Below are 21151 nucleotides of genomic sequence, written 5' to 3'. Positions count from 1 at the left end.
GAGGCAGTAATCCAGCACGGGTAGGGATCCAGGGTGGCTGCAGATAGGTGGGGATCGATACGGAGCTGCTGACGGGATCCTGGCACTGCTCTCCCTGCTGCTCGTGGTGGGACCCTAACACTTGCTGTGGGTATTTTAACAAACCAGCCCTGAATTTCGTGTTTTTTAGCAGATTATCCTGCCAAGCAGTCTGGCAGCATCTTCATTTCTGCAAGCAGAGGAATCACCATTTCTTTTCTCCCAAAGCATTTGCTGTCAGAAGCAACCACCCTGCCTGGAATGGAGCTCCCAGAGCATGAATATTTCATGGGACTGGTTTTGGAGAGATTACTTATGGTTGAGTTTTCATGGCCAATAACTAGATTTTTGTGACTATCAGCACTTCTTTGGTAATTTAAAATTTACTTGAATGGGAAAAGAAGCAAACTGAGGCTGGATGGGTACAACCAAGGTCTTGTGCTCCTACAAATACCACGATAGAAGTGTATTGGTTCATAAGGATACTTTGAAATATTTAGGAGAGCATCAGCAGGAAGTATAAACACATGTATAGGAATAAAACTAGCATTTTGCGAAGTGTGTGGGAAGGAGAACATTTGGGAGTCAGCACGTTTCTTACCAACCACATTAAGTGCACCCAAGGGTGTATTTTTTATTTATTTGGATTTTTCTTTAGAACTCCCCCCTACAGAGCTTCGGATTTCTGAACACAAAAAATAACAACAAACTTTACAAACATACAAGTTGTAAAACCCCCTCAGTCATGCAAAAAAGGTGCTGAGCCTGCCCAGCCCCTGCCTCTGGACACAGCTGAGGAAGGCTGGTCCCAAAAAGCTGAGATGTCTCCCCAAAACAGTCAGCCCTGCCTGCACCTGATAACTGGGATGGTTGTAAGCTTTTCCTGCTCGTCCATGAGCCATCCCACCATAACTCTCCCATGGCAGGGAGATATTTATTTTCAAGGCAAGCATTCCTATTTAATGGGAAACATCTTCTTTGTGTGGAAATCAGTTTGAAACATCCCTGGACTTGAGTGGTGCAGAAGGCTTTGACAAAATATTAGAAGTATGTTTAGCTCCTTGGATGTATCAGCCTTGCCAGAAATAAATCCATTTTGATAAGCTCTCATTTGGAGAACTTTCTCATCTCCCTTTTTGCTCCCCAAACAGAATAATTAATAAACCAGGAATACTGAAGACTCCACTGGCATCCCAAAGAAGCCTCTCCCTTGCTACAAGAGAGTAGATTCTCTCAGTCTCTCCTAGTGGGATTACTCCACTTTCAGAAATCAGCAAACAGCCCTTTTTTCCAGGAACTTGAATCAGATTTGGCCTGAAAGTGCAATCCAGGAATCGGTCACAAAACACAAGGCAAAAGCTTTGCAGGTTTGTCCTAGGGTAGGACAGTCAAATTGCCATTTTCCCTTCCTCAGTGCTGTGTGGATGGTGCCAGTGGAGCTTCTCCTGCTGGCCAAGGATGAGAAGTGTCACAAAAACTGGCTCCTCCTGCCTTTCCCCAGCAACCAGCCAAGATCAAGCTACTCTTTTCTTCCCCTCAGTCTCTCACTTTCAGGGTATTTTGCCTTCTCATTAACTAGTCAATGGCCTGGCTCAGTCTTGTCCAGGTTTGTCTCCTCTCCTTGCATCCTGTTTGGGATGGAAGCCGCTGCCTGGGCATCAGGGTCCACGGAGAGCTCACAAAAGTGACCCTGAGATCTTCCTGACCCTCGCTGTGTTTGCTCATTTCCTTCTCAGCTCTCTTTCTATTGCTTTTCAAATTAAGGTGCACAGGAAACCAGAGCAGTTTCTGATCTCTCCTCCACCTAAAAAATTAGAACATCAAAACCAGTTTTACCAGCAATAAACGAAGCTACTTTGAAAAGTGAGGCAAAGGGATCTATCTGGAGTCAGTAAGACATTGTTAGGATCTCTTTGATCGGGAGCCTTAAATGAAAATTATCAAATGGCGCTTTAAAACATACACCCTTTTGTTTGATTAGCCTGCTGCAGATAACCTTTATTAAACCTGATCTAAAATTACAGCCATGCACTGGTGGTTCTTTGATGCCTTGGCTGTTTCATTTCCTGTTTATACTATGATACACGTTGCACTAGGAGATAAAGCACTTCTGAAGGATATTAAGACATGAAAGTCCCTTGGCTATTTGCTGGCACTGTTTTGATGTTTTCTTGCTCTCTAGAAATTAGCATATCCTTTTCAAAGACTGCCTCTGATGAGAGTAATCCTTTGCCATGATGTATTTGCTAAAAGTCATAAATGATAGTATATTGTGTAAAGAAATGACACATAAAAGGGACGATGCTAGATTATTGATAATGAGGCAACTTGTGCAACTCTGCTTTTGGCTTTTATAAAACACATTTTTGACACCATAAATACATTGAGCTTATATTAATGAGGATTTAATACTTCTGAGATTTTAGAAACTTGCTTAGAACAACTTTTCAAAAGAAGGTTTTTTTGGGAAGTTTAATGTTTTCACTAATTTTGATAAGATATTCTGTTAAGTACATTTTGCTGTCTTCATAATGAGGAATGATGGAAAGATTTTTAGCATGGCTTTGCCAGAATTAAACTATGCTGGAATATTTATTTTATTAATTTGTATAGTGTCTATTGCCATAGAAATTAGGTTGATTAATTATAGAAATTTGCAATAAAATGTTACCTGTCAGAAAAAAAAAAAAGAACTTTGACATACATAAAAGCAAAACATAAGGATCTGGTACCTGAAGGTGTAAATAAGTATCACTCCGTGGAAGCTTTGAAGTGACATTGATTTACATCACCAAAAGATCCGTCTCCTGTTGTCACTAACAAATGACCTGAGCATTTTCACAGGAGAGAAAGCCATGCCTGGATGACCTAGAAAGTAAGGACCAGGGTGTTGGGATGATAGAGGGGTGAGGAAGAGCAATAAGGGTATGGGGGTCTTCACCAGCCTCTCTTCAAAGGCACTTTTTTGGGATTTTTCAGAGTGTTTTGCATGACAACGTCTAAGTAAAAGTACACAATTTCTGTGTCTGTATGAAAGTCATCGTAATATTCCTTGAGTTGTGTTTGCAAAAGCACTCTTCCATCACTCACAGGGTGGTGGCACAAGATCTGATGGAGGTGGCATGTGCCAGGTGTGGTGTGGTGACTTCACAGAAGTGTGACAAAAATTTACTCTTTGCCTTACAGAAGGTGCTTTCTGCAGACAGTCACAGAGATAATTTGTATTTTCCAAACTGAGGCATCCAAGTTACACACCTGAGGCTGATGTGTAACATCTGTGGATGAGGATTTCCCTACCTGAATTTGTAAACAAGAATTTGCAACTGACTCTGAATACCTGAACTCACCCTGCCAAAAATCCAGTCCTTTATCTATGCACCTTTCTGTGGAGCTGAGTCCTCACCTTAAATACCCCAGGTTGATAATCCTGCCCTCAGGAACCAAAGATCTCATCTGATACCCACTGAAATCAATGGAACAATTGACTGTGGGTGGCTGTCCCAAGGAGCCCTGAAGGCATAAAGGTCACAGCCAGCCTGGAACAGAGGCAGAGCTCTGCTGCCACCAGCTCCTCCCAGTAGGCACCAGCATGGACCAGTTGCCACCAAGCTGATCAGCACAGAGCACTGCTCCTTTTCTCTGTGCTCCTCATGAGTTTGGGGCAGGAGCTGGAGTTTTATGAGTTCAGGTAAACTGGAGCAGGAGATGAGAAGAAGGAGCAGTTGGAAAGGCAGAGACAAATTATGCCTCCAGTGATGAAAGCCACCTTGACTGCAGCAGGGCTAAGACACTGCCAAGATGATTGCCAGTTAAGCATGTATTAAGCAAATATCTCTCCTTCCTTCCAGCTAGGCCTCCAGTGCAATTGCCTTCTCCTACAATTTACTGGATTGAATGTGCATTGAGTGACAAAATTACTTTTTTAACGGCTGCAAAGAAAAAAAAAAATCACAAACAGTTGACAATTCAAGAGAAAAAGACTTTTAAAAAATTGATAGTGTTTTTTCTGTATCCTTGTCAGAAAGGCTTTCAACTTCCCTCTTGGAAAGCAGAGACATGAAGGAGGTACTGGGAAAAGGATTTCTGCATGGGCACCTGCTGTTATTACCGCAAGCAGTGACAGGGAGCGGAGGCATTTAGGATTAGTCCCTAAGAAATGGTGATTATCAGGACTTCTTTCTGCAGGACCTTTGCTCATTGGTCTTCGTGCCAGCCAGTAACAGGATTTGCACGACTCCAGCCAGCTGCCTGGGGAATGTGTCCCATTCCAGTGCTTTACCATATACCATGGAGCATTCACGGCAACGAGCATGACTCATGAGATCAGCTCACGCCTGCATAAGGTTTTCCACAAATTTGGGATGATTTAACTAAAATACATGCAAGGCTCACACTGAGCTCATATTCTAACCCAAATAAAAAGGAGCTAAGAAAGGCGACGAGCAGAAATTGTGTGGTGTCCTCAAAGCCAAAGGGACTGGTCTTTCTTGGAGGTCCTTGACATCCCCCTGCTGCTGTCCTTGGAACCAGCCAGAGGTCTCCATGGGTCCAAGGCAGAAGAATCCATCCCTGCCTGGCTCAAGTGGCCCAAGAGGCAGCTGTGATCCAGGCCAGACACTCCCTGCAATAACGGCTCCTTCCAAGAGCCTCCCCAGCACAAGAGCCAAGGGCTCTCCCTGCCAGGATGTCACAAGACGGTGAGTCAGGAGGATCACAAAGTGTTGTTCTCATAATGGAGCTTAATAACAGCCAGTGTCAAGGTAAAAGCACCTGTAAATGAGGCGGCTCAGAGCTTTACAGCCTGGCAATGGCACTGCTGGGCAGCTCCAGATCACGGGGCTCTGCTCTCATTCCATCTTGTTCTCAGAGCAGCTTTCTGGTCTGTCATTGCCACAGGATGGGTCGTTTGCAGACCAGTGCTGATAACGAAGCAGATAACCAGCTCCTTCCTCTCCTCAGAGTGCGGGTTTGATTGGTGGGTGACAGCCAGTGTGGACAGTGAGGAAGCCCAGCTCTGCTGCCTGGGCCAGCTGCAGTGAACACGCTGTAAATCAGACTGGTCCAGAGCAATGTGTCCATGGGATCCACCTGGCACTGCCGTGACCCTCTGGAATCCCATAGCTGGACCACAGCTGGCACCTCTGAACACACCATCAGGTTCAGCCCGGGTGGATGGGCAGGGAGACCTCGGTGTGCCCCAGTATGCCTTGTTTGGTGGGGTGAGGAAGAGGATGTTGCAGTCACTGGTGGTCCCTTCTTGGCCTGACAGTCATGGTGATTCTAAAATGTCACCTCCTGCTTTCCACCAGTGGCCTCAGCGACTGTGGGTTTCCTGATCTCCAGCAACTCTCTGGCTGCTCTGTTCACTCTAGATCCTATGAGGGATGTCTCCTGCCCAGCTATATTCCACACAGCTTAACTCCTTCCATCAGCAAATCCCTCTGTCCTCCCCATCCTTCCACTTTACAGCTTCAGGGAAACTCCCCCTCACTTTCCTGACATCCAGGAAACACACCCAGGTGCTGCCATACCCACCTGGACCCTTCCAGCCAGGCAGGAGGTCCTTGAACAGCAGAAAGTCATCACCAGATAACCATAGCTAAAACTGCCCATTCCAGGACCTGAGTGAAGACATCTCAACTGAAAATTTTCTTGCTGATTTCCCGGAGCTGATGGTGCCCTTCACTCCTCCTTGGCATGTTCAGGATTACATCCTAAGCATCCAGACAGTACCCACGAGATTTGGTGCAAAAGGTGCCTTTTCCCTTTGGAGCTCCTCTGGAAACCCACCCAGTGCACACCTCTGCCTTTGTTTGTCTCCTGAGCATCGTTAAGGTTTGATAATGATCTCAGAGGTGCTAAGCTGATAATCACCTACCTCAGCTACTCCCAACACTTTGTCAGGCAGGTCGGTAATGAAAACACAAAGTGTAAAGATATCCTCTTCCCAAGGTAATGGAAAACCTGCCTGGAGATTGACATTAGAAACAAGATAGGCAGAGGGAGAAGCCAAGTCAAAAGGAGGAACATCTGGATCCGTTTTCCTTTGTGAAATTATCTCACACTGACCAAGCAGTACCTTCTCTGAAGTATATAAACGCTGAAGACACACACACATGGTTGTTATCAAATCGTATTGTGCAAAATTAAATTGGCTACTTTATGGTGAAATGGAGAAGGAAAGCAGGCATTTCAAACACATGCGTGTCTCTCAGCGAGGTCTGGAAGCGATCACGATGCAAGGATGGCTACTTTAAAATATCTACAAATAGTTAAGGCCATTCTGCGAGATGAATAAGCTGGGGCTGAATTTAATAAAGTTATCAAGGACATAATAACACAGGGGCCAGTGCCTGAAACTAATAAGTGGTTTGGTGCGTATGAGATAGTTCATATGTGCAGAGCATTCCTCCAGCACTGACTTGCAGAGGTAAAACACCAGGCCAAATTCCTCTAACCTCACCCAGATGTGCTGAGCGTCTGCCCTTTGGCCAGCTGGGCTGGAGGGGACATTCAGCACGTTTTCGGCCAAGGGACAGTCACAAGCCCTTCGCTGAGCAGAGCTGGTGGGTGCCCACAGCAGGCACGTGTTTGCCCTCAGCACGTGTCGGTAGCACTTTTCTGCTACCATGCCAGTTGGTAGCACTTCTGTGGTTTAAGAAGAGAATTAAAAAAACCTTCACCAGAAACAATCTGTTACAGCAAATTTTTATCTGATGTTTTTCATCAGTAGCTTCAGGGTAGGTTCCTTAGGGATCCAGACTTGCTGACCATCCCCAGCCACAGCCAGGGGATCTCACTGGTCCCTGGAGCTGGGAAGGACACGGGGGCACATGTGAACATTGCGTGTATAGAAATGTTCTCCTTCACGTTCTCCAAAAATGATAATTTCCATTAGTGGAAAATCCCACATCTCTGGTTTTATTTTTACTTTTGTTTTTCTAATTCAGAGGAATATTTTAGATATGAGAAATTTTCTCTGGATGAGAAATTCCCATTACTGCACATGTTGGGAGGAAAGTGTTTAGTTTTTCCATTAGACAGGTGGCAGAGCAGGAGAGAGGGCTTGATTTTCCTGAATTTCACTCTAGAGAGTGGAGTTCACCAAGCCACGCAGTGACTGCAACACTTTAGTTTAGATAAACCCACCATTCCCACAGAGCTGCAAACCTGGGCAAAGGGTAAAGTAAGAACCCTACTTTAATTTTTTTTTTTTTTTTTTTTTAATTTCAGTTTCAGAAGCAGAGACTCAAGAGCAGTGCTGTGGCTGTGCTTCGGGGAATGCAATTCTCATTCCTTTGAAAATTCTTGTTCTGCTGGTTGGGAATTTTGTTCAGCATTTCCCTTCCCAGCTGGCATCGTGGGGCTGAACTTTCTCAAGGTGTTGACTGTGGGGAAAGAAGAAAAAAGAAGGGCAGATTTCATCTAGCTTGGATTTACCCGGGGAAAGATTTTCTTCCAGAGATCCTAATCTGAAACCGCTTCTTCCCCGTGGTAGTTTACAACCTCTGATGTACATCCACAGGGATGGACTCTGCATCTGGGAGCATCAAGGGGGCTGGCCACAGGCTCTGGGAAGAGATGGATTGGCATTTTGGCTCATGAGATTAAGAACTAATTCTACTACAGTCACGACTGAGTCTCAGCACCGTGGAAACCACAGCATTTATGTAAAAAGCACTTGGGCAGAATTTACTCACCTATCACCAATTTTTCCAGGGTAAGGGAGTTTAGTTGAGTTTCAGGACATCTCCCAGAGCTGGTTCTGTTGTGATTAATTTTAAAACTCCTCACTACAGCCCTCTGCAAAGGTAGGAGAGGTGGCTGCAGTCACATCCTTTGGAGCAAAGGGTTACTGAGGAAACTTTCAAAGTACCTTGAGAAACATAACTCTGAGCCCCAAGTTTCAATGGAAATGCAGTGAAGAAAAGCTCAAAAAGCAAACTACAAGCTCCTCTCCCAGATTTCCTTTTCCTTTCATGGCGCAAATTAGAGAATACAAACTTAGTGGAATTGCAAGCATCTAAGAATAGCTTTGATTTTCCTAAACATTTACAATTCTGTTTTATGTACATCGTCAGAAAAAGAGCAAGGAAATAGAAAATGTAAATCTTTAAATGAACCTGAATACCAAGGAGACTTTACATATCTCCTTGGAACAAATGGGATGTTGCAGCTAAATATCAAACAGGGGAATCAGAGAGTTTCAATAGCCGTGGATGTGCGGAGTATGATCAGACATGGGATGTCTCGGGTAGGGTTCTTCTCTCCCTCCCTCCCTCTCTGCCTGGCAGGTTAAGAAAATTGTTGTAACTTGCTAAAACATTTGCTGCCTGTTTGGTTTCACAGCTCCCAGAGTCAGAATCCCAACTCCATTTCAGAGAGCAGCAACTCCATGCAAAGCTGGATGTCAAAATCCTGCTGGAAAGCGGCTGGGAAGGTGCTCCATGGATACTGTCCCCATTAAATGAGCACCAGGCAAGGTCTAACGATCCCAGCAGCTGTGGATCTGAAGCACCTCCAGACATGGAAGATTTGCAGGAATTCCAGAGAGCCTGTTGGGTACCTTTGATAAAAAGTCACCTTTACAACAGGGATATTGTTCTTGGTTGTACCGCAGTGCTGAGAGAAAAGCTGAATTTGGGGGAAGATATTAGCCCTTTCCTCAGCAGGACATCCCTGATAGAGCAGAAAGCATTAAGAAAGCAATTTAAAAAACATAATGCTCAGGAAGCACATAATTTTACCACCAGCCGGGTGCTAAATTAATTGTGTGCAAGTCAAATGCGACACGAGATGGAAAAGTCAGGCTTAAAATGTGTGTCCTTTTCTAAGAGCAACTTTGTTTCTTGGTTGAAAACAAGGGGTGAATCTCAAGGAAAGCATCAGTGAGTGATATCCTGATGGATAAGCCCAGCACATGCTTGCCTGGAAGTGCTGTGGGGTCAGGAATGGGTTATAACTCTCTCCATCTGAGTTCTGGGCACCCTCGGTGTGTATGGAGAGGATTTTTGGGGTCAGGAAAGAGGCTGCCTATGGATGGGCAGAGCCATGACTCGTCTCAGCAGGCTGAGGGAACTGCATTAGTGAAACCTCGGAGGCTGCAAAGTGTTACCACTCCCATTTTCTCACTAGGTAAACTGAGGTCAGGGATGCTTTTTGACTTGCCCAAGGTCATGCACAAATTAGTGGTAGAGCCAGAAACAAGACCTAAAAGACCGTTTCCTTTCATTGCCACAGATTTTTCCATTGCAGATGCAGAAATGTTGCGGGCCTGTTGTTCAAAAAGAACCCATTACCCGTCTGCAGGGCTCGGATCAACCTCAGGGGAGATCAAATAGCCCCGTGGTGAAAAGGCATCCCAGAACAGCTGCTGCTGCTGACTGGTTTTTAGGCTGAGATTTCCTCAGCAGCATCGTTTCTGGTTCCCACTGAACACTTAATTCAGATTGATGGAGCCATCCTGCAAAGCGAGAAACTTTCACTTACAGATATGCAACTTCTGCACTTGTTCAAAACAGCCAGAAATGTTATTTATACCAAATTTGCAGCTCAAAGTTATCAGCTGCTAAGGCCCCTCCCTGCCTGCCCCTTCCATCTTTTTTTTCTTCGTCTTTTTTTTTTTTTTTTCCTGGTCAGACTCTTGTTTTGGAAATACCCCAGATTGTAATAATTTTACTTGTACTGCATTAGTTGGCTTTGTTCATCTACTGATGAAGTGCCAGCTCTGAAGTACTGCCAGATGAAAGTAGGCACCTTGCAGCACTGAAGGGAAATTTCCTGGGATTATTCATTGGTCGAGTCACCCTGGCAAGTGCTCTCAACAGGGCTTTGCCCTCATGAGGTTAAAGTGGGAAGGTGCACAGAAAATCCCATGCACTGCACCCATCAAAGCCCAGGAAAGAGGTTGCAGCTTCAGCTGGACCAGCTCTGGCCAAATGGATGAGAAAATGAGCAGCAGCAAAATTTTAGGGGTGATTCAGGTTCCCTAGCAAGGCCATCCACGGTGTGAAGCAGCAATGGGAACGGGGGAAATCCAGCCATGGTCCCACTCCAGACTCACCTCCCAGCTGCTTTGAACTCCAAAGCAGGGTTAGTTCAGTTCTCAGGCCCAGATTCACTCCAAAGATCTGAGTCTTGATGAACATTTTAACTACCTTGGCCCAAACCCCCATTTCATAAGAGAACACAAATCCAGGCACTTTGATGTGGTCTGAGGTTTTGTAAAGAAAGGTTCAGCTGGCTCTCGAGTTGGCTTTGGGTTTGGCTGCTCCTGCTGGGTCATTCCAGCCTGGAAGGGCTGGTGTGGGCTGGCCCAGGGCTGCTGTCACTGCCACAGCTGGGGACAGACCAGCTCTTGTCACTGCCAATTGCAGAGAAGCAAGAAAATAGCGGAGCAAGGATGCCATTAACTCTTTGCAGGCTGCACCGGGATCTGCCACAAGGCCTTCTAGAATTTCATCCCCTGATGGCTTTCTACAAAGAACCCACCCTCTGCAACAACAGAATTTAAACAACCGGATCATCTTACATGCTTTTCTTGGGTTTGAGTAATTTCAACAGTTTAACTTGCCTCTTGGTAAGATCTACTGAACTATTGCTGCAAAAATCGGAATGCCACAGTTTTCCCTCATTCTCCCTTGCACAGATTTCAGGGTGTAGGTGCAATATCTTAGCAAAGAAGAAGGATTTTTTTTTTTTCCTGGGAAAACATGATGGACAGCAAGTGAAAGTGAGCTCGTGGGGAGTGAAGTCCTTTGGGTACTTGTGGATGTCACTGCAGTGGCACCCCAGCTCACTGACCAGTAACTAGCTTGGTTGAAGTCTGGCTCAGCAGATCCAACTACAAAGACTTGCCGTTTTGAAGGACTCCTTTTTTGCAAGAATATATAAGAATCCTTTCTAAGAGCAACTGCTTAAGTCCCTCCTGTGATCTCCCACAGTAGACCTAAAAAGTAGATTAAGAAAAGTAATAAGCTAAAGGAAAAAAACCAGGGCTTTGCTCATTTATTTTATACATTAAGGGGAACACTGACCTTCGAGATCTCTTTTTTCCCTAGAATTCATGGTGATGAATAGAATGTATTCTGACTTTAAATGAAACAGAGTGCTTTGAAAAGACAGAAAATTAGCAACATATGGGCCAAAGGACCCAAAGAGATGAGAAAAAAGCGGGGGGGGGGAAGAAAATGAAGGGAAGTTTCAGATGTCGCTGTGATCCTGCAGCAGAATATTTTAATGTTTGTGCTATGAGGGGAGGTCAGGCCCCCTTTGGACATCCCCTGGTGTCATGATGAGGTCTTTCTGTGTCCTAGGTAAATAGAAATTGCACTTCCTTCACTGCAAATGCTCCTTTAGACCGAACCAGAAGATGCCACAGAGGAAAAGGACAGCAAGATCTTACAGACAAGGTGATTTTCCCCTTCCTTATCCCCTCTCTGCTGTCACCCAGACGTGGTTGATCATGTGTGATACAATATCCCCTTCCAGATTCCCCAAAAACCTTGGAGTCCCTGGAGTTTGGGCCCTGGTTCTTAGTCCCAGACTCAGCTGTGCTCTGCCCAGAGGAGGACTTGGACAGGAGGCAGAACAGTGGATGTCCTTGGGTGCCCCTGGGTGTCCCTGGGTGTCCCTGGACATCTTCACACTGCAGAACAGCCACCACAGGAAGCTGTACTGGGTCATATCCAAAGGGACACCAGTCCTATTAGCTGGCCATCAGCACTGCCCACAATCCCATTTTCCACAGCCCCTTTTTCCATAGCCCAGCATTTCCTCAAGTGTTTCCCCCATCCACAACACCCCTGACACTCGCACCAGAGACAGACCCTGCTTGGAACTCACCACTGACACAAGCATTTGCTGATTTTTATTCAATTAAGTCAATTTTTAAAAAATCATATTGCCAATTATATTCCTAGTATAACTTTTCCTTACCTTGCTTTTTTTTGGAGGGAGAATTTCCATGTTTTTCTCAAAAGTATATTTGAAATATTCAATTTCTACTGGAGTAGGCAGCACATTCTGTAAGGGGTGGTTGGTTAAAAATAGCCTATGGCCCAATCAAATGCTAATTACCTGAGCCTTTTGGATGGCTGGAAATCTTCATCAAATCAGGAGTTAGCTAAATCAGGAGCTGCAGTATCAAACTCTTCAGTTAACTTTGTGTAATCACTTAAGTGTCTTATTAATTGATTCAATATTCTTAATTAAATTAAAAAACACTCCCATTTTAATTAAGGTTTGATTCAAGCCAACCAGAGCAAGGGAACTTGGCGTGAAGGCTCCCAGCTTCACCCCTGATGCTACTGCAGCACATGTGCTTGGAGAGGCCACGTGCTGACAGGAAATCTCTGCAGTGGAAGGGAATTAGTGCAGAAAAATCCAACCTGGCCATTCCTGTCACTGCTGTGGTGACACTGGCAAGTGCCACATTTATACGTCATGCAGACAGCTATGAGAGACTAAATGCTACTTCTTTTTCCCCAAGTGAAACCAAATCTGGGTAAAATTAACATTCTATCCTGCGAGTACATTTAGTCCAGATCCAAGAATGCTTATTTTTTCCATTGTCTCTGTCATTTTAGTTCATTTGTCTCTCAGAAAAAAAAAGACAAGTGGGGGCGGGGGGGGGAAGTGCTCAGCTGTTGCATAAGCATGAAAACTTCTGTGCTCACCAAAACACCCCTAAGTCCAGGTTACCCCTTTACATACAGTAATATATATTTTAAAAAATATTATAAATATATAATATATAATAGATTTTATATATTATATATTTATATATATAATATATATATGATATATTTTTGATTAGAAATTACTACATTACTTTGAACTTTGCTTCTCCTCTTGGCCATGGTGAAGCTTTGCATTTGCACAGGATGCACAAATATTTCTATAAAAGTCTCTTTTTTTTTTTTTTTTTTTTTTTTGCAAATGCTGCTGCTTCCTTCCAGAGCTGCATGTGCTTAAATCACCAGAGTGTTAAAGCAGTGAAGTAAATAGGAAGCTTGTGAGTGAAATGCTTGGTCCAAGAGCTCTTGCAGTAATAGCATAAACCCCTTTTGGCATTAACTGTGGCCCACTTTGGGCAAGGGCAGGAGAGAAATTAAACCCCTCTGGGCTTTGGCTTCTGTGCCAGGCCTGCCTGTTAAGGTCCTGCTTTGTGTGAGGTTGTTAATGGCTCATGGGTTATGGAAATCCTTTAGCAAATGGGCTCTCTGAGCAGGTCTTGGGTGTTTTTCAAAGAGGAAGTCAAAGTCCTGGGATGGGGTTTAAAATTACAGATGACAGGCCCAGCCCAGCACAAACTCCTCCAGATGTTGGTGGGACAAGTCATGATTTGAACATTGCTGGCTCTTACAGAACTAAAAGTTGCTTCTCAGTCTTTTGCCTGGTCCAAGCTCCACCTGCCTCCTGCAGTGTGGGAAAAAACCCCACCTCAGCTCCTTGTCCCAGCTCACCGGGATATCCATGCCCGGGATAAAACAAGTGAGGCAAACAGCAGGCTGAGGTCACATTTTGCCCTCAGACCAGTGTCATCCAGGTCGAAGGCTCCTGGTCCCAGCTGGTTTCAGCAGGGAGGACATTGGCAGACGGGGGACACCAAGCCATAAACGTGACCCCAAAATGACATCCTGGGCCCTGTGACTGGGCCTGTGGGCAATGGCAGCCCCTGAGCCTCTCCCAGGGTGCTGTGGGACAATTTATTTGCAGATGGGCTCATTTTCAATGAGCTGCTGGCTCTTCGCACAGCCCAGTTCACACAGCCTCACACAGATCTGCAGGTGAACAGAGAAGAGACCTCGAAGCTCGTCCAGTTCCACCTCCCTGCCTTGGGACACCTGCTTCTATCCCAGGCTGCTGCAAGCCCCATCCAACCTGGCCTTGGACACTCCCAGGGATGGGGCAGCCACAGCTTCCCTGGATATGATTTTCCTGTCAGGCTCACTCACAGAACCCGAGCACTGGTATTTGTGCTCTCCACCAGTTTCTCCTCTGCCTGTCAGGTCTTGCCTTGAGGGCCAGGAGGGCTTTGGGCCCGAGCCCAATGTTGCCCTCACCAGGCTGAGGTTCCTGTGGGACAAATATCCCCAGCCAACGCTCATCCTCCTCTTCATCCCCACAGCAAGCAATTCCAGGAGCAGAGGACACCACCCCCAGCTGGCCTGGGATGTGGTTATGCATCACCTCTGAGACAGGAGGCCCCACAGGAGCTTTATTCCACTGGCTGCCTTCCCAGCTCCCCCCAGCCTTTCCACACCGTGCAGCACATGGAACATGGAGCCCTAAGGGCCATGCCCTCAGATAATGATTTTTAGGGTCAGACAAGCTCTGCCCTTTGCTTCTCCTTTGCACCACGAGGACCCCACAGCCGAGAGCGGGGCCAAGAACACCAGCCAGAATCTCCCAGCCGTGGATTTGAAGTGACATAATGACTTTGTCTGGGGTTTTTGTTTGGCTTTGTTTTTTTTTGGTTTTTTTTTTTTTTTTCCCCACAAGGATCTTTCCAAGCTCACCTCTTGTGGTTCCTTGCACTGATGTTGCTGGAATAGATAAGGCTGGGTTTTGGCCAGAGTCCAGCTCAACTGTTGATGGAGCCGTGCAGTTCAGCGCCGAGCTGCAGGACTCTTCCTCCAGAATAAAGGCTCCTTTTCAGTTTATAGACACAAATACATGAATAAAAGCATATTTCATGCGTGATGTCTAAGTGTATCAATCAGATAACTGGAACTGGTGTGCGTGTGGAGAAATTTCTGACGTAATACAACTGTACAAAGAAGAAAGGCGCTTTCATTAATCTGCTGCTTGGAATGTCACTTGTACACCAACAAGTGATTCAGTAAGAACTTGGAAAAACAAATGAAGCCATCGCTTTCAAATATGCAGGAGCCTCCCAAATTACAAGAATGAGTGAGTGTACAGGATTCACAAGCAGGAAGAGACTCCCAGATCCCAGAAAGGTCTAGAAAAATAACTGGAAAATGCTGGTATGCATAAATGATGCTGATGTGTCCGACAGAAAATAAATCAGTTCACACCGTTGTCTCTTTTCTGGGGAAAGGAGGAAATCAGCAAAAAAAATAAGATCCTGAGGAACAGAGTTTGCAACAATCCTCATGCAAATTGCCTTTTTTGTGTGAGTACAGAGGGGACTTGCTGACTCCTGCCAAGATTAAGAGTCTCCTGCATTCAGATCCCGTGTCCTGTTGAGATTTACAGCTTGTCTGTAACATGAGGACAGAGTCTTCCATCATGTCCTTGTAGCCCCAAGAATGCACAATATTCAAGACTCACTGGGACCAGCTCACACAGATACAGGTGGTGGATCCACACCACAAAATTCAGCTCTGGATATGGATTTAAATGCCCCGAAGAATGGCGAGCTTGGATTTACTAGAAAGGACTACATTAAACTTAAATGGAAGGTTTTATTTGAATCAAAGAAAGGAAATTAAAATTAGGTGGAAATTCCACCATCAAAAATTCCTGCACTGTGTTTCAGTGTTTTGTCACCTACAGATGGGTAAATACTGTTCTGTCCTTGGACATCTCCACTCTTATCTTAAGTAACTTTTGTGTAGGCACAAGGTATTTAATAATATTATTATTTAATCTTGAGTGATAAACTGTTTCTTTTCTCTGAGAATTAATGATTTCCTATCATCTTTTTTTATTCCTCACAGGTATTTATAAGGTGTCTGTCACACAGGTATCCAGGTGGCAGGTTTTTTTCTTGTAAAGAAAAATGAAGTTCTTTGATTATTTTTTTAAAAGTAATTTCATACCAAGCAAATGAAGCTTTCATTTAAGAGGTATTAAAAGAATAGTTGTAAAAGGAGGAAAAAGAAAGAAACACCCCTCCAGGGATAATAAGAAAACTGTATCTGCTTTACAGCTGTTATGGCCCATTCCAGTATCTCCCCAAATGTGGCCTTGCACCACTGATGATCCATGGAATATTTGCTGGAGCTCCACAGAGATCTTGGCTGTCTTCCCCATTTTCAGCTCCTGAAATATATGTATAATATAAAATTAAAAATACGCATTATTCTTTCCTAATGCAGCTTTCCACTCCAGCATCCATTGCTCTTGACAGAGGGAAGTCTGTCGGTCCTCAGTGAGGCAGGCATGCAGTCAGTATTGCTGCAGGAATGGAAGAAAAGGGCAAGAAAATCTGAAATTTAAGAGATAACTGGGAGTAAAGGATGCTTCCCCCAGGACAGGTTGCTGTCCATACAGGAAAATGAAGCTGTCCCATTGTTGGGGTCTGGTGGCACTGTTTGCTCTTGCTGGTGATGAGTGAAGGGGACACACCCAAAATGAGCTCAGCCAAGTGTCCTATTGAAAAGTGGCATTTCCCCACAAAGTGCAGAAGAAACTCTTGAGTCCCTCCCCTATCTTGCAGGGTAGGTGCAGAAAACGGGGCTCCAGCCACCAAAACCAACCTTGGTGCTCTTAGTGCTGGATCCTTTTCCAACGAGGTGTGGAGTAGCAGCAATAGGATAAAGGAGACCCAAGATAAAGAAAGCTGGTCAGCAAAGGGTTAATGCCCCCAAAGACCAGCACAAGAACTAACAGCACCCTGCTAGTGACAGTGCTGGGATAGCAACTGATACCAGCGACAGGGGCCGTCCAAAATGTGTCAAATGTGTCATCCAAAATGTGTCAAATGTGTCGGTGCTTTGGGGTAAATTAACTGATTTTAGCTGCTGCACTTCACACGTGGATAATGTTTTGGCGACTTTTTTGCCATAGAGAGGGGAGCAGAGGAGACTGCAGCTTTAGTGCAGCCTTTCTTTTCCAAGGGAGGATGGGAATCTCAATCTGCCACGGGCATGGATGGAGCAGCAGCTCTGGAGCCACCCAGCCTCACCTATCCCTCAGTCTCTGGTTCTGATCAATCCCACTGCGGAGAACAGAATTTCCAGCCAAATCCTCCTGTACAAAGGTTTAGCTCAAACCCTGTGTGGTGTTGATAAACATCTCAAAGTCACCTGGGGCATCTGCATTGGGGAAGGGACATTTCCCAGCTGCTGCTGTGGGTTTGCACAGGATGAGTGTGAACACAGAGCGAGCGCCCAAGAACCAGCCCAGCATTCCCACGGATTTATCCTGCCTGTGCTATTTTGTCCCCATCCACAGAGCAACGATATCTAAAAAAGCTCTGCCCATTCCAAATGGAAAGGTTAACAATTATGCCCAGCTAATTATATCCTGATAAAAACACCAGCCTCATTATTCCATCCCAGTTCTTATTTTCATATCTAACTTCTGTTTATTCAAAGTAAATGCCCTCAAATTATTATTATTATTATTATTATGCTTTCTTAAAAATACAAGATACCCCCAACCTTATTTCCAAGGATACATGTACATTAGAGATAAGGTGATTTTTAAAAAATTAAGTCATTTTATACTGTTAATTGTAAGCAGAAAACAATAAGCTCCCCATGAAAATGCACAAATAAAGCAACACACAGGCCTTGAATGCTAGAAGTTCAGTAATTGCTTTTCTGATAAAATGTTTTCAACTTCTTAATATTATTTTTATAGCTAGAATTCTCCCTTTCAGACAATGGGCTAGGGGCTGGCATTCCTCTCATGTTTTAGACAAATAATGCACTCCCAATCGAAAGCAATGGAAGAATCACTCCTGCCTTGTGGGTATTATATTTTTTAATCTACCAATAAGTTTGGTTTTTCTTTTTTTTCTTTTTCTTTTTTTTTAGTTTTAGAGAAAGTAATTCCAAACTGTAAGCCATGACTGACCTAACTACTTATTAAAAATGCTAATATGCTTTTGTGCTTTGATGTCTGGTGAACAATAAAAGGGAGAGAGTTACTCTGGGACACTGTAATCCTTTATTTGTCACTAAGTTATGACACCCAGCAGAGCTGTGTGACAGTCCAAATCAATCATCCCCCGTGCACTGCAGGCCTTCTCTGCCTCCTGCAGAGTCTATGCAGTTTAATTAGCTTTTTTTCACACTAGCATAATGTACATCTGCAGCTTCAGCAAGAAAAAGAAATGGAGGATAGTTCACTGGGATACGGTGCCTTAAAAAAAGTTCATATAAAAAAAAAAAAAGTCTGAAAGAAGAAACATCACAATCCTTTGTAGTTTACTTCAGAGGAGTTTGCGGTAGAAATCTACAGGACTGGGTACTCTATATTGTTAAATGTAGATTTTTTTTTTAACCTAATAAAGGGCTTTTCAGCTAAAATCTCAGATGGCATTTAAAGCCTTGTTCTTTTCTAATGGTCTATATCTTTTATACCTTCTTCTCGCGGTTGATCATGCAGCAGCTCATTATCTGCTCCTCTCCCCCTCCCCACGGTGGGCTGGCACAATGGAGGCTTCAAACCGATATTTGCTGGTTAGAACTCACTGCCCCATCCCTGGCTGCAGGAGGCAAAGCCCTGCTCCCTGCCACCAGAACCGACCCCATGCCCGGAGCCCGCTGCACATGCCGGATCCACAGAAAATAAGAATTCCCCACAATCAGCCCAGCACGAGCCCACGGGAGAGTGGGTGGAGAGGGGCAGGCAGGGGCTGAGCCCGCCTGGCATCCCCTCAGCTGCCCTGCCCGAGAGCAAGCGACGTCAGGGAAGAGAAAACCTTCAGATAAATGGGATTCTGTCATCCTAAGGAAATATTTCTGCCCTTATTAGGCTCGTGGTCAGATCTGATGACACATTCAATCAAATGAAACCGACTCAGAAGGGCAGTATCCCTTTCCAGCCATTTCAGCTGAGCCGATAGAACTTGCTAAATGATGGTACAAGCTAAACTGCCTGGCTTTTATTTGTCTTTTCTCCCCTCCGTGTACACTGAAGAAGTTTAAAGGCCGAAGCGACCCTTCCTCGCACTGTTCCTCCGAGCGTGGCCACAAAGGAGTCACCTGCAGGACTTGGCAGTTGCTTTATACAAATGCTAGATTACATTACCAGAGGCTTGTCACTCCTAATAACCTCCCAGCAGAGAAATGCATCTGAGGAGATGACGGGTTGGGTTCAAACGGGAGCACTCCACAAGAGCCAGCACTTCCCACTGCCCGGTTTGAGGAGCTGGGCCACGCTGGAAGCGCCTCACAAAGGCTGTGGCTGTGCGTGGATGAGGTCCAGTGGGTCACCCTGGTGGAGACCACCACAAAGGCTGGGGAGCAGTCAAAGACATTTATCAGCCTCTTGATTTTGAAGCAGAACTCTGCCTTCAAATAGCAGCAATTTGCTTAAGATCTGTTCGGACTGCTGATGTTCCCCTCCAGCGCCTTCGCTCGCGAAACGCAGACGTGATGCACCAGTTCTGGGCTCTAATGAAAGAACAAGAGCACTGGCCAGACCTACTGTCAAAGACCCTTTCAGAGCTGTACCTGAAACTGTCTTTTACACAGCACCTCTCTAATCCTTCAGTGCAAAAATACTTTATCCTCTTGTGGGAATTATACATATTTCCCAGTTCAAAGAGGTATAAAATATAAATGTATGTCTGTACAATTCAGCATTAAGAAGAGTAAATAGTGTACAGTGCCTTTTCATCTTTAGATTTCAAGTTGCTTAAGCATTTAGAGACTACAGTTGGCATTTCTTGCTGTGCTGCTTCTTGGTCTAATGCTATTATTGAAAATACTTTTATCCTGGGCCTTGGCTGGGGTAATTCCTTTGAAAAATCTTATTCCACACTTACGCCAGCAATTCTCCTCTGTTTCCCCATTCTAAAACAGATAATTCATTAAAACCATAATATGCAGTTTTATCATATTTCCAGTTTAATGTTTAACGGAGTGTTCCAGTTTGGGGTCTGGTGGACAAAAGCACTGGATTTCTTGCTCAGAAATGAAACATTTTGAAATTATGGCAATAACCCAGCTGAGCCCCCCTCTGTGAAGAGCGAAGAGCAGCCATGGTCCTCATGGCAGACTTTTTCCCACAGGACCCTCTCCTGGGTGTTTCAGTGCAAGCAACCACTTCCCTCCCCAGGCATGCCAAAGATGCATCTTCAAGGACTTGGAGAAAGACAAGCAGAGGAGCAGCCCATGTCTCATCAGACACCCTCTCAGGAGACCAGAGCACTTTGGGCTCCTCAGAAACACAACCAGAAGGAGACACACACACTCCTCCTGCTGTTTATCCACACACCAGGGGACTTACAAGGACACTTCATCAGCCAACATCCTTCTCCTGGCCCGTGTGCCCAAACCACTGCACTCCCAGTTCCTCTTCCCAGGGAGAGCCTGCGGGTTTTTCTTTTCATTTCCACCCCCATCCTTCCTGGCCAGAGGACAACCCTCACCCCAGAACAGGCTCCAAGACAGGTAGTGCAGGGTGCCAGGGAGTGTTGTTTGATTAGAGGAAAGGATGAAAAGTGAGATGAAACCTCACTCCTTCCTGTTTCTTATGCCTTGTTAGTGGAAATCTTCTGGGGATGAGGAAAACTGAGTGCTTTAAGGCTTCCCTGTAAGAGAGAATTTAGAGCAGAAAAGAATTTTTCCTTGTAATTCAGCAGGTTACACATTGAAGTAAAAGAGTGCCCAATCAGATAATAAAAAATAATTTGTGAACCATCTAATGCCTTGCCTTGTGTGGGAGAAGCACCCTTTTGGTGAAGAACAGCCTGAGGAAGAGGAGCAGAGGCTGGTTCTGGAAAGAGGATGAAGTGATTGATTCTCTTTTTGAGAAAGTCAGGGGAGGGTGGTTGAAAGCATCGAACTTCCACTGGAAGATGCCCCAGTTACACACTGAAAACAAATCATGGCACTTCCCTCATTTGCCACACCATCATCTTCTTCAGGGAGATCCAAAAAGCAGAATTTGCCTTGCTAGGGCTCAGCAGGTGAGACCTGCAAGAGCTTTCAATGCTGCTACTGCCCCATTCTCACCTTGCCCTGCCCCTTCGAGGTGTTCCTGCTCCTGTGGCACAGGGAATCAGAGGCTCAGCCCTGTGGAATCTGGGAGAAAACACTCCCTCCCTCCCTCCCTCCCTCCCTCCCTCCCTCCCTCCCTCCCTCCCTCCCTCCCTCCCTCCCTCCCTCCCTCCCTCCCTCTCCATGAAGCTGCTGGGTTTCCCCTGGAGAGCTCATGGTGCCAGCACAGCTTTGCTCTTCCAGCATTGCCGGGGAGGGGTGGG

General features: G+C 45.2%; 2 long non-coding RNA genes across 2 annotated transcripts; both read right to left on the bottom strand.

Moving 5' to 3' along the window:
• Positions 1-627: 627 nt before the first annotated feature.
• On the bottom strand, positions 628-4806 carry LOC137485470 (uncharacterized). The gene is made up of 2 exons (XR_011005325.1): positions 3766-4806; positions 628-1822 (listed from the first exon to the last, which is right to left on the bottom strand). It is a non-coding gene; the product is annotated as an uncharacterized lncRNA (long non-coding RNA).
• Positions 4807-8026: 3220 nt separating this feature from the next.
• Positions 8027-15003, bottom strand: LOC137485471 (uncharacterized). Its single transcript, XR_011005326.1, has 2 exons — positions 14541-15003; positions 8027-10966 (listed from the first exon to the last, which is right to left on the bottom strand). It is a non-coding gene; the product is annotated as an uncharacterized lncRNA (long non-coding RNA).
• Positions 15004-21151: the final 6148 nt, after the last annotated feature.

Source organism: Anomalospiza imberbis, chromosome 19 (genome assembly GCF_031753505.1).
Source record: "Anomalospiza imberbis isolate Cuckoo-Finch-1a 21T00152 chromosome 19, ASM3175350v1, whole genome shotgun sequence".
Lineage (NCBI taxonomy): Eukaryota > Metazoa > Chordata > Aves > Passeriformes > Viduidae > Anomalospiza > Anomalospiza imberbis.
The sequence above is the reverse complement of the archived record's forward strand: the minus strand, read 5'-3'. Positions and strand labels throughout refer to the sequence as shown.